The sequence below is a fragment of the Ixodes scapularis genome, unplaced genomic scaffold (genome assembly GCF_016920785.2).
Source record: "Ixodes scapularis isolate PalLabHiFi unplaced genomic scaffold, ASM1692078v2 PGA_scaffold41__6_contigs__length_2269736, whole genome shotgun sequence".
Taxonomy (NCBI): Eukaryota; Metazoa; Arthropoda; class Arachnida; order Ixodida; family Ixodidae; genus Ixodes; species Ixodes scapularis.
Genome location: NW_024609870.1, coordinates 2,086,618 through 2,100,616, shown reverse-complemented (window position 1 = coordinate 2,100,616; position 13,999 = coordinate 2,086,618). Strand labels below are relative to the sequence as shown.

The 13,999-nt window shown below is 48.7% G+C and overlaps 1 pseudogene; it reads left to right on the top strand.

The window, feature by feature from the left end:
* The first annotated feature begins 8,030 nt into the window (after nt 1-8,030).
* Nucleotides 8,031-9,772, top strand: LOC121837469 (annotated as a pseudogene).
* Nucleotides 9,773-13,999: the final 4,227 nt, after the last annotated feature.

Below are 13,999 nucleotides of genomic sequence, written 5' to 3'. Positions count from 1 at the left end.
TCGGCTGTAGTCCGTTGGAAAGTTAACGAATGTGTATCGACGGCCTTGCCAATTATTGGACAGTGGATATCACGTGGCTCCAGCAAAACTTTGAAATGATTGGTTGATCCTCGCCCGAGAGTGAGGGGGTCAGCGTCTTCAAAAGTCCGTGACGGGGGAGAGAGAAGCCCCTTTCTGGCTTGGACTTGGACTAATTTGGAGGACGGCGATTTTCCTTTGCTTTGTATAGACTGTGTACAATAGCTCGTCACGTCTAAATAAACAGTTTAGACGAAGTCCTCCCTCATCTGTCGCACTCTTCTGATCACCCACCGAACAAGGCTCATCAAACGATTGGCCCCGCAAGACACTGCCGGGCAGTCATCATCTATTCAACCAAGGGACGAACTTTTACTCGCCACTTATAGTTCTCACGTACGGCGGTTACCTGGCACCAGACATGTACAAATTACTCAAAAAAGGTAGTTAAGTTAAGTTACTGAGTATCGACGCCAAAAGTAATTGGAGTAGAGTAGAAATTACGCATTTGTAATAGTAATTGAGTAAACTACTAACTACTGTAAAAAGTAGCGAGTTACTTTGAAGTTACTTTCAAAGTTACTTTTTTATATTTTAGTGGTAGCAAAATGAACAGCAGTTTTGATCAATGAAAAACCCTGCGAGCCTAAAATAAATGCAGTCTATTTATGGCTTGCGTTTTCGCGAAAATGATTTATTCGCTCGCAGAAGCAATTGACTTTCAAAGTTTTTGATAGGAGAGTTTTCCCCTTTTCCTTCTAAAGACGTCCCCAGCCAGGCTAAATAGACGTTCCACCGACGGGCTGGATGGAACGGCAGCGTTGAATTTCAGAAGCAGGCTGTGCAGGGTCGGGTAAGCGAGTGTCGGCATCTTAGGTGTCCATGACGAAACATGTGAGGTTTGCCTCGGGTAGAGGGTCTTTTATAACAAACTTTCCTCCTTTTTTCTTTTCCTTCGTCAAGTTGAGATTGTTATGACTTGCCCCTCTTTATTCCGACGTCGTTCTGAGAGTACGCTGAGCGAGTGCATCAGACCGTCAAGGGTTCAAGTCTCGCGCCACGACGATGAGATCATCCGGACGACTGCGCGTCCCGTTGTAGTGCTAGTGCTACGCTGCTGAAAAAAAAAATTGTTTTGGTTTAACAGAAGATGAACTGAAGTATACTTCGCCGCTGACGCCGGGCCCAATAAAACGATCTCCCAAGGCTGACTCGCAATCCTCGCCGGCGAGTACAGTATCCTGACGCGCCTGACACGCCTGGCAAGTAAATCGTTTTCAACAAAAAGGAGGTCTTCCTGGCGTGTAAGGCCGGAAGGATGCGTAGTTGAACTACGTGAACAAGCATTGTTGCTCGTACAGTTGCAGCTGGAAGCGGGAACGTGTTCCCATGAACGAATTATCCGTGCCAGGGTCTGTGCGCGGGCGAGTCTGGCTTTGCAAAGGCGTATGCGCTGACGACAAGGTGACCATGGGAACAGGCGGCGAGCTGCGAGTTCATTCCAGTGGTGCCTCCTGTGGAATCTACAGGTTGAGTCAGCACTCACTAAAGACAGACAACACGAAAACAACAACTCTCGGAGTTTCCCCGTCTTTCACGGTTGCAGCTGGAAAGGCGGCGCCTGCGTGCATTACCGGATTAGGTCAATACCCGACCAAGGCTTGTTAAGCATCTCTTCCTGGGTTCGCGCGTGCCATTGTTTTGTTTTGGCTGCTTGTCGCCACATTGGCCCAAGGACGCCTTCCCGAACAAGGGGGCCCCTTGTTCGGGAATGCCACTTCATCTGCCGGCGTCTTATTCATTTCTGCGCTCAAACTTTCGTGATGGGCAAAAATAGCACTATATAATTTCGAAAGTAGTTAGTAATTTGAGTAGAAGTTACCTGAAAAAAGTAGTTAAATTAAACTACTAATTACCCAAATCAAGTTGTAATTGAAAGTTACCAAGTTACTCGAAAAAGTAGTTAAACTACAGTAGTTCGAGTAGAGTAGTTGAACTACGTCCAAGTCTGCCTGGCACCCATGCATGTGCAGTACAATAATATTGGCCACTGAAACACTATTGTCAAATAAAATGTTTTAAGCGCACTTTGGAACGTTTTGCTTTCTTTTGTTGGGATGCATAAGGAATTCCATATTTTTGTTCCAGCATACTGTACCATCCTTTGACGATACACATTACGAGACAATGGAATATTAAAATTGTTGGCGAAAAGATTTCTAGTGGCTCTTGCTGATTGTGAGAAAATGCTTGATGGTAGTGGTGTATTTGTTTTCAAAATAATTTGCATCATAACCACAGCTTCGTAATCTCGTACCTGGTGTAATGACAGTATCCGTTGGCTTTGAAATGATGGAGCAGATTGAGTATTATATTTTGTGTTGGCTTATATTTTCATTGCTCGCTTTTAAAGCGTTATAATTGATTGTACGTAGCTTTTGATAAGTAAAACCCCAGGATCCCACACAGTATTGGAGGTGAGCGTGAAATATGCTAAAATATACCAGCTTAGGCGTTTTACTAGCAAAATATCGACGTGTTTTAACTGGGTGTATATAGAGTATTCTAGTTTTTTGTACAATTCTTCTATATGCAACTTCCAATTAAAACACCAGTCAAGTATCATAAGATATTTAATACTTCCAACCTTTTGAAAACGTTTATTTCCACTGTTAATATCACTCACCTTAGTTGAAATATCTTCCTGCTTCTTGCGTCTTCTCTGGTGTCACTCCATAGAGCATGAGCGTTCCAGTCCCCGCAGGTCAAAATCGGATTGGTGAGCCTGGTGCGCAGGGAATCCACTAAGCCGGCGAATTCCGGATCGCCCCCTCCTGGGCGGCCATAAACTGAGATAATAGTGAGGAGTCACCCGGTGATCTCAGCACGCACCGCAACAAGGTCCTGGTTAACTGTGCAGAGGTCAGAGACATCCATAATGTGGTGAGGGATAACTTTTGGATATAAAGCGTAGCGCTGCCGTTTAGAGAGCTTGGTATCGAAGGGTTTTTGTAGGCAAAGTGCCCAGGGATGCTGCGATATCCTGGGATACCAGCCTCGCAAAGAGCTAAAATTGGAATCTTCCATTGTTGGAGATAGAGGGACAACTCTGCCGGTCTGGTCAGCGGTCCTGCACAGATCCAGCGTAGAGCCACAAAGGTCTGTCGTCGCCCTTTAGCAGGGGACCGGCGCACTGAGGGAGACATCAGCGGGGCTAAGGGTACATCTGACAGTCGAGATTCAGAGCAGCGTCCCTACGATGCCCTCGAGCGCTATGACGGCTTCCAGAAACTTACGGAACGAGGATGTTGGCAGGATGATTTTCGCCGCCGTGCGCGATCTTCGTCGCGCACGGCGGCGAAGATCATGGTTACAATGGACTTCAAAAGGATGCGGCGAGAAGGGGGCGGTGGCTTCCATGTGGCGTGTAGATGGCAGGACAGCTACGCCTTGCCGAGAAGCTTGGGTGACGCGGCCATTTGATGGCTTCAAGGTTTTGACAGCTTCTGCCCAGGTCTTTTTTACCGTGGTGCCGGAGGCTGAGTGACTGGTACCGGGAGTGGTGTCGGTTTCTTGGGAGGTAGGGGGTGACACCGCCGGTGCATGAGTGTCGATCGGGAAAGGACGCGCGTCTGGTTGTACATTCTTGTCTGAGCGGATGCTACCCTGCGCACTGCGTGACTTGTCTGGCTTGGCTGACGAGGAGCTGCGGAGTGCTTCGTAAGCATCCCGGAAATGCGTTTTTTTTTTTTTTTTGAGCGGTAAAGCGAGGTGGCGACCTCTCGACGTCGAGTTGGGCTGGACGGAGACCTGGCCTCGGGGCTTGACGACAGTTCAAATTCAAATTAGTTTCAAATTAGTTTATTTTGTCTCAAACACTACGTTTGTGACAGGGGAGCTGGAAAAAAAGCTGCAGGCCTGCAGCTTGACGAGTCCTAGCGCCCCAGAACAAGGTAAGAGCGGCACTGGCACATACAGACAAAAAAGAAAGAATATGCGCACACATACATTTGCATATACCTATACACAGGATAAACACAAGAAAAACATAAAGAATTCAACTTCGCAATCAATAGTATACAAAAAAAGTGGTGGTTACTCATTATAAAGCTTAAAGCTTAAAGTTGATGCACTTTGGCTCGGATTATTAGCACCCGCCGTCGTATGAGGCGCCGCATCGTGCGCATGCCTGGGGACGATTGCAAACGGCGGATATATGGCCATAACAGAAGCAGCGCAGGTAAAAGCACTGCAGGTTCAATGTAAAAGCAGGTTCAAGGTAAAAGCACTGTAGGGCTTTTACCGGAGTTTGATCCAGCCCGTAGAGAAGGGAGTCGGGTCGCGCCTTTCCGAGGAAGACAGTCTTCACGAGATTAGACTTTTCCCCAAGTCGTCGCACGTCCCAGATCTTGATGGGAAGCCCGTATCTGGTTCCAGATGTCAGCGTCACAAAGGCCGAGTTCCACGTCCCTGATCATCCCGGTGGAGGTGTTCGGGGACGGGGGAAGAAGGCTCGGACAGGTGTGGTGCAGAGTACCTTGAGGGCCAGGAGAACTTTCTTGAGCTTGAGTGTCCGTGCTTCGACCGCAATTAAGTTCCTGGCCTTGTTGACGCGGACTTCTTTGACGGCACCTGGCGCAGCACATTTGACGTATTCCGTCAGCTTGGATGAGATGAGGGACGCAACCGAATCGGAGTTGGTGGGCGTGAACAAGACGGTGAAACCCTCTTCTAGTTGCCTGTGGCTAGTAGTCCCAGACGTGCTTGACTCGCCACTTTTACTTCGGCACTTTCTGGCCTCGCGATTCGGTCCGGGCTTAGAACCCTTCAGAGTCGTCCATATCGGAGATGACATCCTTGAAGGTAGAGTCGTCCTCCGAAGATTCGGCTACCTCATATAGGCTTGTTCGGGAAGGCGAATGGATTCCCGATGGCACGCGCTCCGGCTCCAGGTGGTAGGTGGGCCTGTCAACTTGGGACGAAGTTTGGCCAACAGGCATCCCGTCCTCGGCACGGGTGCTGGGAGTGGCTCTGCACGAGCCCCCCGCGGTGCTTGTTTGCTGTAGACCAGGCGAGGTTGGGCTGAAGACTCGAAGTGTTGTGGACAGTCTAGGGCGCCTCTTACATTGGGTTGGGCCAGGAAGTCATGTGTTTTGCTAGGGCCGGAAGTCGATGACGTCAAGGGGCGTTTTTTTGGCCCCTAGGGTTGTTTTTTGCATGACACGTGCCGAAGTCAGGATCCGTGCTCCTATCCAGTCACTGCAAAATAGGATGCGTCAGTGTACGTCCAATGCTGAGTTGCCTGACACTATGAGGCGATATCGTCATGCCAAGTCTGATGTCTGCCAAACCAAACCAAAGTTTGGAATTTTTAAAGCGTCATGTTCATCAGGCAACACCGCAAACTAATCCCATCGCATATATAGTAGTCTCATCCGTCCTTAGCTAGAATTCCTCTCACTAGTCTGGAACCCCCATCAGTTTGACGTACAAGAAAAATTATCAATGCTGTATGCTGGGCTAGTTGGTATTGGTCTTAGGTTGCCAAAGGCATGGTAGCGCTTTTTTTGGACGAGGACAAAAGAAAAAAAGACAAGACAGACACGAGCGCTGACAGCAGCGCTCGTGTCGCTGCTGTCTGTCTTGTCTTTCTTTCTTTTGTCCTCGTCCAAAAAAGCGCTACCATGCCTTTGGTAACCCAAGAAAAATTAGAAGCTGTTCAAAACCGGGCCACTCGCTTAATTCGTCGTAATTATGTGCCAACTACCAGTATCAGTGCATCAAAAGCTGAAGTAAATTTCCCACTTTTGAAACACCGAAGAAATATATCACGCCTCGCACACCTCCACAAAATGTATCCCTATTTTCCTTCAAGAAAATGTGCACACTGTCCGTCGGCTTTCTATATCTACCCTACCACAGATCACCCACGCTAAAATTTAACTGGTTACACGTGGAACTAATCAATTCAAATTTTCTTCATTACAATTGACTATTTCTGATTGCAATGATCTACCCGAGCGCATTTTCTTTTCCCAGAATTTGATACTTTGCTATCTGCAATCGTCACTCTCGACACTATTAACATCCTGTTTTTATATGTCAAAATGATGTAACCTTCTGCATTATATTGACACAAGTTAGTTAACCTCTCCCCCCCCCCCCCCTTTCTTTTGTGAAAAGCCCCCTGTGTGCATTTTGAAGGGACACCAACACCCACCAAACATTTATTTTCATTGTTTGTAAGGAGATTGAATATGGTTGCATGAGACTATCCAATCAACATTTTGCTATAGTAAAGAGTCACCTTTATATTTAATGAAGCCAAAAAAAAAACCAACCGCTCTAAACCGAAACCGAAACATGAGCACGGAAGCTCATGGCCGGAAGTCACGTGGCTACACCCAACCAGGGGTTTTTTTTCCCCGCTTTTTCGGGTATGAAGCAGAAGATGAAGTGGCGTTCACCTTTCGTCGTGCGATTGTTTCGCATTTATGTTCCTTCCGCTCGATGCTCTGCATTTCAAGATCGATTGGCCGGTACCACGAATGACAGTTCAGAAGTAGCGTCCCTTCGTCCGTCGCAACGTTGTTCCGTCGTGCGCCACCATTGCGTCGTCGAGCCCGCGGTATGCCCGGCCCGCGGTACGTCGCCATATAGAGAATGACGTCTACATGCACTTCCTGTGATATGTGCAGGATTTGTTTTTTCGATCAATGTATTACAGAGTTTTGGAGTTCCAAAAAAATGGGGTTCATATTTTTTTATATTTAATAATGAATGTGTGCCTTAGATGACCCACTATTTTGAATATATGTATTTGCTGCACAAATTCTGAACACCACATGTCCAAGAAAAGCGAATGAGCGCGCCTGAAATCGCGGCCATTTTTCCCCCTCCTGTTTTCGGGCAGAAGGAAAACGAATATCGAGCCCCAAATTGTGTTCTGGGAAGTTGGGCTCTTATAGGTCACGTTTAAGTAAAAACCTCTGCCAGCATTAATACCCTGTTAGTGTCCCTTTGTTGGCAATTTTTGCCTCCAGGCAACACACCAAATATTTTTGTTCAATCGTTTCGGTTTCAATTCTTTATTTTTACTTAACAGTCTGGCACAGGCTACAGACTAAAATGACCGACACGAAGGAAGAGGAGGAGAAAACGATGGTGGGATGTGGAGGTGAGGGGGGCCATTACAAGAAGGCAACTGGCAAACAGAACTCTGCGTGGGACCATCAGAAAACGAAAGGAGGAGAAAAAAGCCCCCCTACAGAAAGATTCAAGAGAGTGGAGGGAAAACCAGAGCAGGGAAATGGAGAGGACAGCTTTGATTCAAAGCAAAATGGCCAAGGTAGATAAGAGATTTCTGGAAGAACTGAGAGAGGCAGGACGTGAGGCCCCACTGAAGTTCTGGCGACATGTACAGGGCCAAACAGGTCGACCCAGGGAGGATGCTGTAATCAAAGTCGATGCGACGGGAAAGGAACTGGACCCTGGAGAGACCAACTGGTACATTGGGAGGTGGATAGGGGACATGTTCACAGGGGACAGCCGACAAATGGACAGTGAGGAGGGGGAGACGGAGGACGAACTGCAGGAGCAACCGAGCAGAGAGGAAATCACGGAGAGGGAGTTAAAGAGAGCAGTCAAGAGGATGGGAGGAACCACAGCCACTGGAATGGACGGAATCCCAATGAGGCTGGTGAAGAAGCTGGGGCCAGAGACGAGAGCACTGTTGCGCGAGATTCTCAGCCAGATCCCCAAGGAGGGATCGGTGCCGGTGGAATGGCGAACCTCAAGACTCCGACTCATCTACAAGGAAAAAGGGCAAAGGTCAACGCTCGGCAACTACCGCCCCATAGCCATCACATCGGTACTCTACCACGTGTTCACACAGATAATACGAGACTGACTGCAGACATGGGCAGAAGCAGAAGGAGTCCTGGGGGAGCTACAGAACAGTTTCCGGTGGGGAAGACGCTCTTGAGGGCAATTTATTCGTGCTGACGCAGGCCATAGAGATCACGCAGAGAGAGAGGCGTCCACTTTACTTCTGTTTCCTCAACATTAGCCGGGCCTACGACTCGGTTGACCATGAGAAGCTGTGGAGGCAGCTAGCAAAGCGGGGGCTCGGAGGGGAGTGAATAAACCTGCTGGAGGAAATTTACAAGGAGACGACTGTGGTGGCACAGTGGCAAGAAGAGATGACTCATCCAGTAGCCATCACCAAGGGTCTGAGACAGGGATGCCCACTATCGCCACTGCTGTTTATGCTCTACAGGGGGATCGGTGGCCGAGTGGTCTAGCGCACACCAGCTCGGAGCAGGTGGAGCGAAAGCTCGCGCTGCAGAACCCAGGGATCCTGGGTTCGAGCCTCACCCCTGCCCGTTTCGATCTGGATGAGCATCGTACCGGCGTGCGGTCGTGTATCACTACTGCGTGACGCACGTTAAAGACCCCAGGCTAGCGGTTTGTACCGCACTGGCTAAATTTCTCATCTACAGCTGGGAGACTCGTCGCCCCTGTGAGGCAGACCAAGTTCTAGGCTGTATAAACACACACACAACCCAATTTTTTTTTTATGCTCTACATAGCAGGCTTCGAAAAGAGACTGCAGGACTGTGCCGAGGGCTTCACCCTGGAACAAACGGAGACGGGAATCAGTGGGGGAGGAAAAATCCCTGGGCTAATCTACGCCGACCATATCGTCCTGATGGCAGACTCCCTGGAGGGCCAGCAAGTCCTTATGAATGAGTGCAACACAATGGGGACGGCACTGGGGCTAAGTTTCAGTGCTAACAAGTCGGCATTGATGGGCTTCGGGGACAGAGGAGACACCGAGGCGGATGACCTGAAAATCCAGGGGGAACAAGTACCGTGGGTATCACAATAAAAGTACCTGGGAATCCACATCCAGGAGGGTCACAACTACCTCGAAGACCATGAGACCAGGCTCTAGGCTAAGAGCAGGAGGTCCAAGGAGATATCAACTGCCAGAGCCCTCTAGGTTTTAAACGGCTTCGAGATCTCCCGGGCGCTGTGGAAGATGGTGGCAGTGCCGGGCCTCAGCTTTGGAAACGCAGTCCTGTGTCTGTCGTACCGCACGCGCGAGTGCCTAGAGGTGCGCCAGAGAGTAGTTGGACGGGCGGCGCTGGGAGCCAACCGAGGAACACCTAACGAGGCAGTGCAGGGGGACATAAGGTGGTCCAGCTTCTATGCCAGAGAGGCTCGGGCCAAGCTGGGCTTCGAGCGACGCCTCTGCCAAATGCAGGAAGGGCGGTGGGCAAGACAGGCTTTCAAGTACATCCACCTCAAGAGCCTCTCGACTAGGTGGGAGCGACGGACACGCCAGCTGGCCCTCCGGTATCGCATAAACAGCCCTCTACTCTACCTGACTCCAGAACAACAATTGCAAAACATCCGCACGAGAGTCGCGGAGACCGAGACTGAGCGATGGGCGGAGAAGGCGGGACAGAAGCCGGCACTTGCCCTGTACACCAGGGAAAAACAGGAAGTCAGGAAGGTGGAATTCATGGAAAACGGCAGGGAAAGCGGACTTCTGTTCGACGCCCGGGGAGGCATGCTGTGAACGCGGGCGCTTCGAGCCAAGTACACCGACACCGACGTGCGATGCACCATGTGCGCACAGGGGGCTGAGGAAACGCTGCAGCACGTCATCCTGGAGTGCGCGGGCCTACAGCCGGAGGTGCCGTGCGGCGGAGACATGGCGCTGGCGTTGGGCTTTCGGGAGATCGACGAGGAGGGCAACGACGGCGCCGACAGCACTGTGGGCAGGGGTCCGCGGCCCATACCGGTGGCGGAATGGACTAAAAGAGGATTGGACCACTGGAGGATGAAAAACCAAGAAGAAACTAACAGATAAATTCGGCTAGATCCAGTACGCTGGGATCCCCCATTACAAAGGGGTTAGCCGTATATCCAAATCCAAATCCAACTCCAACAGCGCCATCTATTGAAAAATTACGCAAACAGTTGACAAAAAAAAATATTTTTTTTTGTGCGCCAGCACGCGGCGACCAAGAACGGCGTTTTCCCAGGTTTTCGGACGAAAATATTGATACGTTTTTTCTCTTTCCAAATATATTTTACGATAGGTGACCGTTTTACTTTAGTCCAATGGTTCTCACATAAAGGTCCGCGGATCTTTTGGGGTTCGCGGAGGCATTTTAGGGGTCCGCGAAGCACTGCCTCATCACTCAAGCCCGGCAATAAAAGTTGCCTTTTCTCAGGTCCAAAAGAAACGTTTCAGTTTTCGGACGAGTTTTCTCGTGTGTATGACAGTAAGAGAGGTCTACTTCACACTAGCCCTTACTTATATCCATTTATTTATTTATTTTTATATTTGATTGATACCTTTCCCCTTCCCTCACCACGAACGGGGTCCTCCATCATCTCAGCCGATTCATAAGGGGTCCGCGAAACATCGATGGTTGAGAACCACTGCTTTAGACTATCGTATCAGCAGCTATAATTGACATTTCATAGTGATCCGTAGACGTTACGCATCACTATGAACTGTGAACTATGAACTAGACTGTTGCCTGGTGTTGTCCCAGACAACAAAGCTATAACTGGCAATTTAAGAATACCATTTTGTTTAATTTCGGCTCTGTTCTTTTATTGGATCTTGTTAAAATCTATATTTTTACAATAAATGTTTTGTCAATTTTAGTAAATTTCATCAATAAGGTGTTAAGGGTCAAATGCATCAAATTAATAGTGACATCGTGACGCCACGTGGCATAATGGTATCAAGATACACGGGAAGGTCACATGACACCATGGCGTCATACGACACGGTGACATGACACTGGGACGTTAGGGGACACGAGGACGTAAAATCGTGATGTCACATGACACCGTGCATGTAACGTCAGGTGACTCCATGACGTGCATTGTGACCTCACGCGCCATCATAATGTCACATGGCACAATGAGGTCACGTAATGTCACAGTGTCACCCTCGATGTGTCAAAGCGAAATTTTTATGGGTTCGGTTTGGGTTCTGGTTCACGGCTTCTGGTTCAGTTCCGTTCAGCTCCGAATACCAAAAATGATGGTTCAAATCGGTTCGAACCAGTTTGAACTGCTAAAACTTAAATATAATATTGACATTTTCTTCTAAAGCAAGTATTTGCTTTTATTGTTTTATAAATTCACTTTTATTTTCGAGAAATAAAAACAAGAACTAGCGTTATTTTACTTAGTTGCAGCAGTCCAGAAAACTAAGGTTAACATTTTTAGTGCTTTACTTATACAACTAAATTTCCAGCTGCCTTCCCTAGTGGCATGTGCTACCTGAATAAAAAAACTCCCAAAGTGAGGACAGTCACATAAAATGCAAGTAAATGCTACAACTTAGTGTCACAGACTCGAAAGGTAAATCGTAGCTGTCTTCCTAAAATAAGGTATTTATTAGGGTACATAAAATCATGGCATACGTACCTCACTGGCATATACATATATCGTAAAAAATATTTCACAAAATATGTTTTACAACACGTACGTAAGCTTACATGATACTTTCTAAAGGCCATGAAGGTTTTAGGACAATAACTTTTAGTTATGAACCTTTTTGAAACATTCAGCGGCGATCACAACGCTTGTTTTTCTAACGAGTATTGTTTACATGCGTAAAGCGCTGTGATGCATCAAGCAAAAAGGAGTCATCAAAACTGCTCACTCTAGTACACAAGTGGCTTTGTACTTACGTCGAAGCAGGCGTGGAACAACGCGTAGTAAAGACCACATTTTCTCCTTCACGGCGAAATAGTCCAAGCATGGCTGAGGTAGCTCTCTCTTTCGCAAGATACCGGTTGATTCACTTTGCAAATAGGCGACACCCTTGCTAGTTAATTACTTTTTTTATTATTGTTAGAACGCCGTAGTATTCGGTATTCTACCCAACATATCAGCTGCTATGGGGTTTTTTCTCGCCGTGAGTGTGTGCCCAAGTGACTATCTGTCATGCTGTATGCTGTTGAAGAAGAAGAATAATAGATGGAAGAGGAACGGCGAGGCTCGAGCTGGAAGAGCTCGCAGCAATCAGTATTCGGCTGCGATCCGAACAAGCGCTCGGCGATGCTCCGAGCAGGCACCGGCGAGCTGAACTAGAGATTCAACCGGCCCTAAATACCGCTACAGCACTTGCATCTCCGACGGTGAGCTGACAATTCCCGAAGCGATGAACTTCGACGGTGAGCTGACCGATTCCCGAAGCGACGAACTTCGACGATGAGCTGACCAATTCCAGAAGCGACGAACTTCGACGGTGAGCTGACAATTTCTCGAATCGACGTTTTTCGGCGGTGAGCTGACCAGGTCCGGAAGTGACGATCTTCGACGATCGACCAAGAAGCGAAGGCTGAGGTCGACTTCAAACCTACCATCAACGGGACTGATTGTGAAATGAGCCTCATTATTGCAACTGTACATATGCAATCAGTTGGGCTAGTTTTCTTTTAATGTAGTTTCTTTCGATACATCGACGGTGTGTCCCGATGCTTCATTTGGTGGTCTGACGATACCAGAACCCTACAAATTTGGCGATCCTGCCAGGATCAGACCGCAGACTGAGGAAGAACGTATGCACTGTTGACGTCCTGATATCAAATCATTGAAATGGATTCGGAGAAGATATTAGCACTAATCAGTTCCCTCGGGTTGACAAAAGAAGAAGCGTTGCGTCTCATAGAGGATGAAAGGAAACGCGAAAAGGAAGGCCGAATGATTGCTAGGGAAGACGCGTAGCTCGAGGCCGAAAGAGAACAACAGAGAGCCGAGCGGGAGAGAGAGAACGCGAAGCCCGAGGCCGAAAGGGAAGAACAGAGAGCCGAGAGGGAGAGAGAGTACGCGACGCGCGCGGCCGAAAGAGTACAACAAAAGGCAGAACATGAAAGAGCGATGATAGAGCTTCAGTTACGACTAGCAGAAACCGAGCGGACGGATAGGTCAACATTAGCCGAAAAGGGAGAAGAGCTGCCAAGGAGGTGCGCGTGCCTGAAGTAAATAATGGCGCCCTTTGACGATAAGCGTGACGATCTAGATGCATATCTTCATAGATTTGAAAGAATAGCGTTTGGTCAGGGGTGGTTAATGGAGGAATGGGCAACTTCACTTATGGTAAATTCCACTCGTACATCCGGAGCGCTTTCCAAAATCCACGAGGGAGGCAAAATTCCGCTCCGTGGGACCCGCTCCGAATCGACGAAGGGAAGATAAACACGCTTTTTTTAGCGACCTCCCCCACACCCCTCCCGACCGCTTCCCCTTCCGCCGTTCAAAATGGCCGCTGCTCGAACTTGACAAGCCCACCAACGCCTCAGCCGACTGATCTTCCCAACGCAGAAATAACACGCGACACATGTGTCGCGTGTTATTTGCCTCATTTGGTGGTCTGACCATATCAGAACCCTACATCTTCATAGTTCCAAATTCCAACACGCACACCTGCGTGCTTTGTGCTCGTTCAGCTCACAGACACGTAAGATTTCTGTTCATCACACAAAAAAAGCAATAACAAGTTTCCATTTTTGTCATGAAAACAGTGCAGCAAGGTGGTTATTGGAGCCAGTTGGTAAACGCACACTTTTGTTTCATTTGACGGTGACGTGTATTTACAGAAGCTTATTTGTATTGGACCCTCTGTGGTGCCAGTTTTAGAGCGCAGCTCTTAGGGGCCCGTTTCCGGCTTGAGCGGCGTCGCCGTCGGCGTAACCGCGCGGTGCATCATGGGAAATGTCCCATAATGCACCGCGCGAGCCCCCCACCGGGGTCACGTGACCTCGTGGGGGGCACGTGACCCCCCGAGGTCATTTGACCCCGGTGCATCACGGGAAATGTCCCATAATGCACCGCGTGAGCCCCCCACCGGGGTCACGCGACCTCGTGGGGGCACGTGACCCCCCAGGTCACGTGACCCCCGATGTCACGTGACTCCCCTGAGGTCACGTGACCCCTCCTC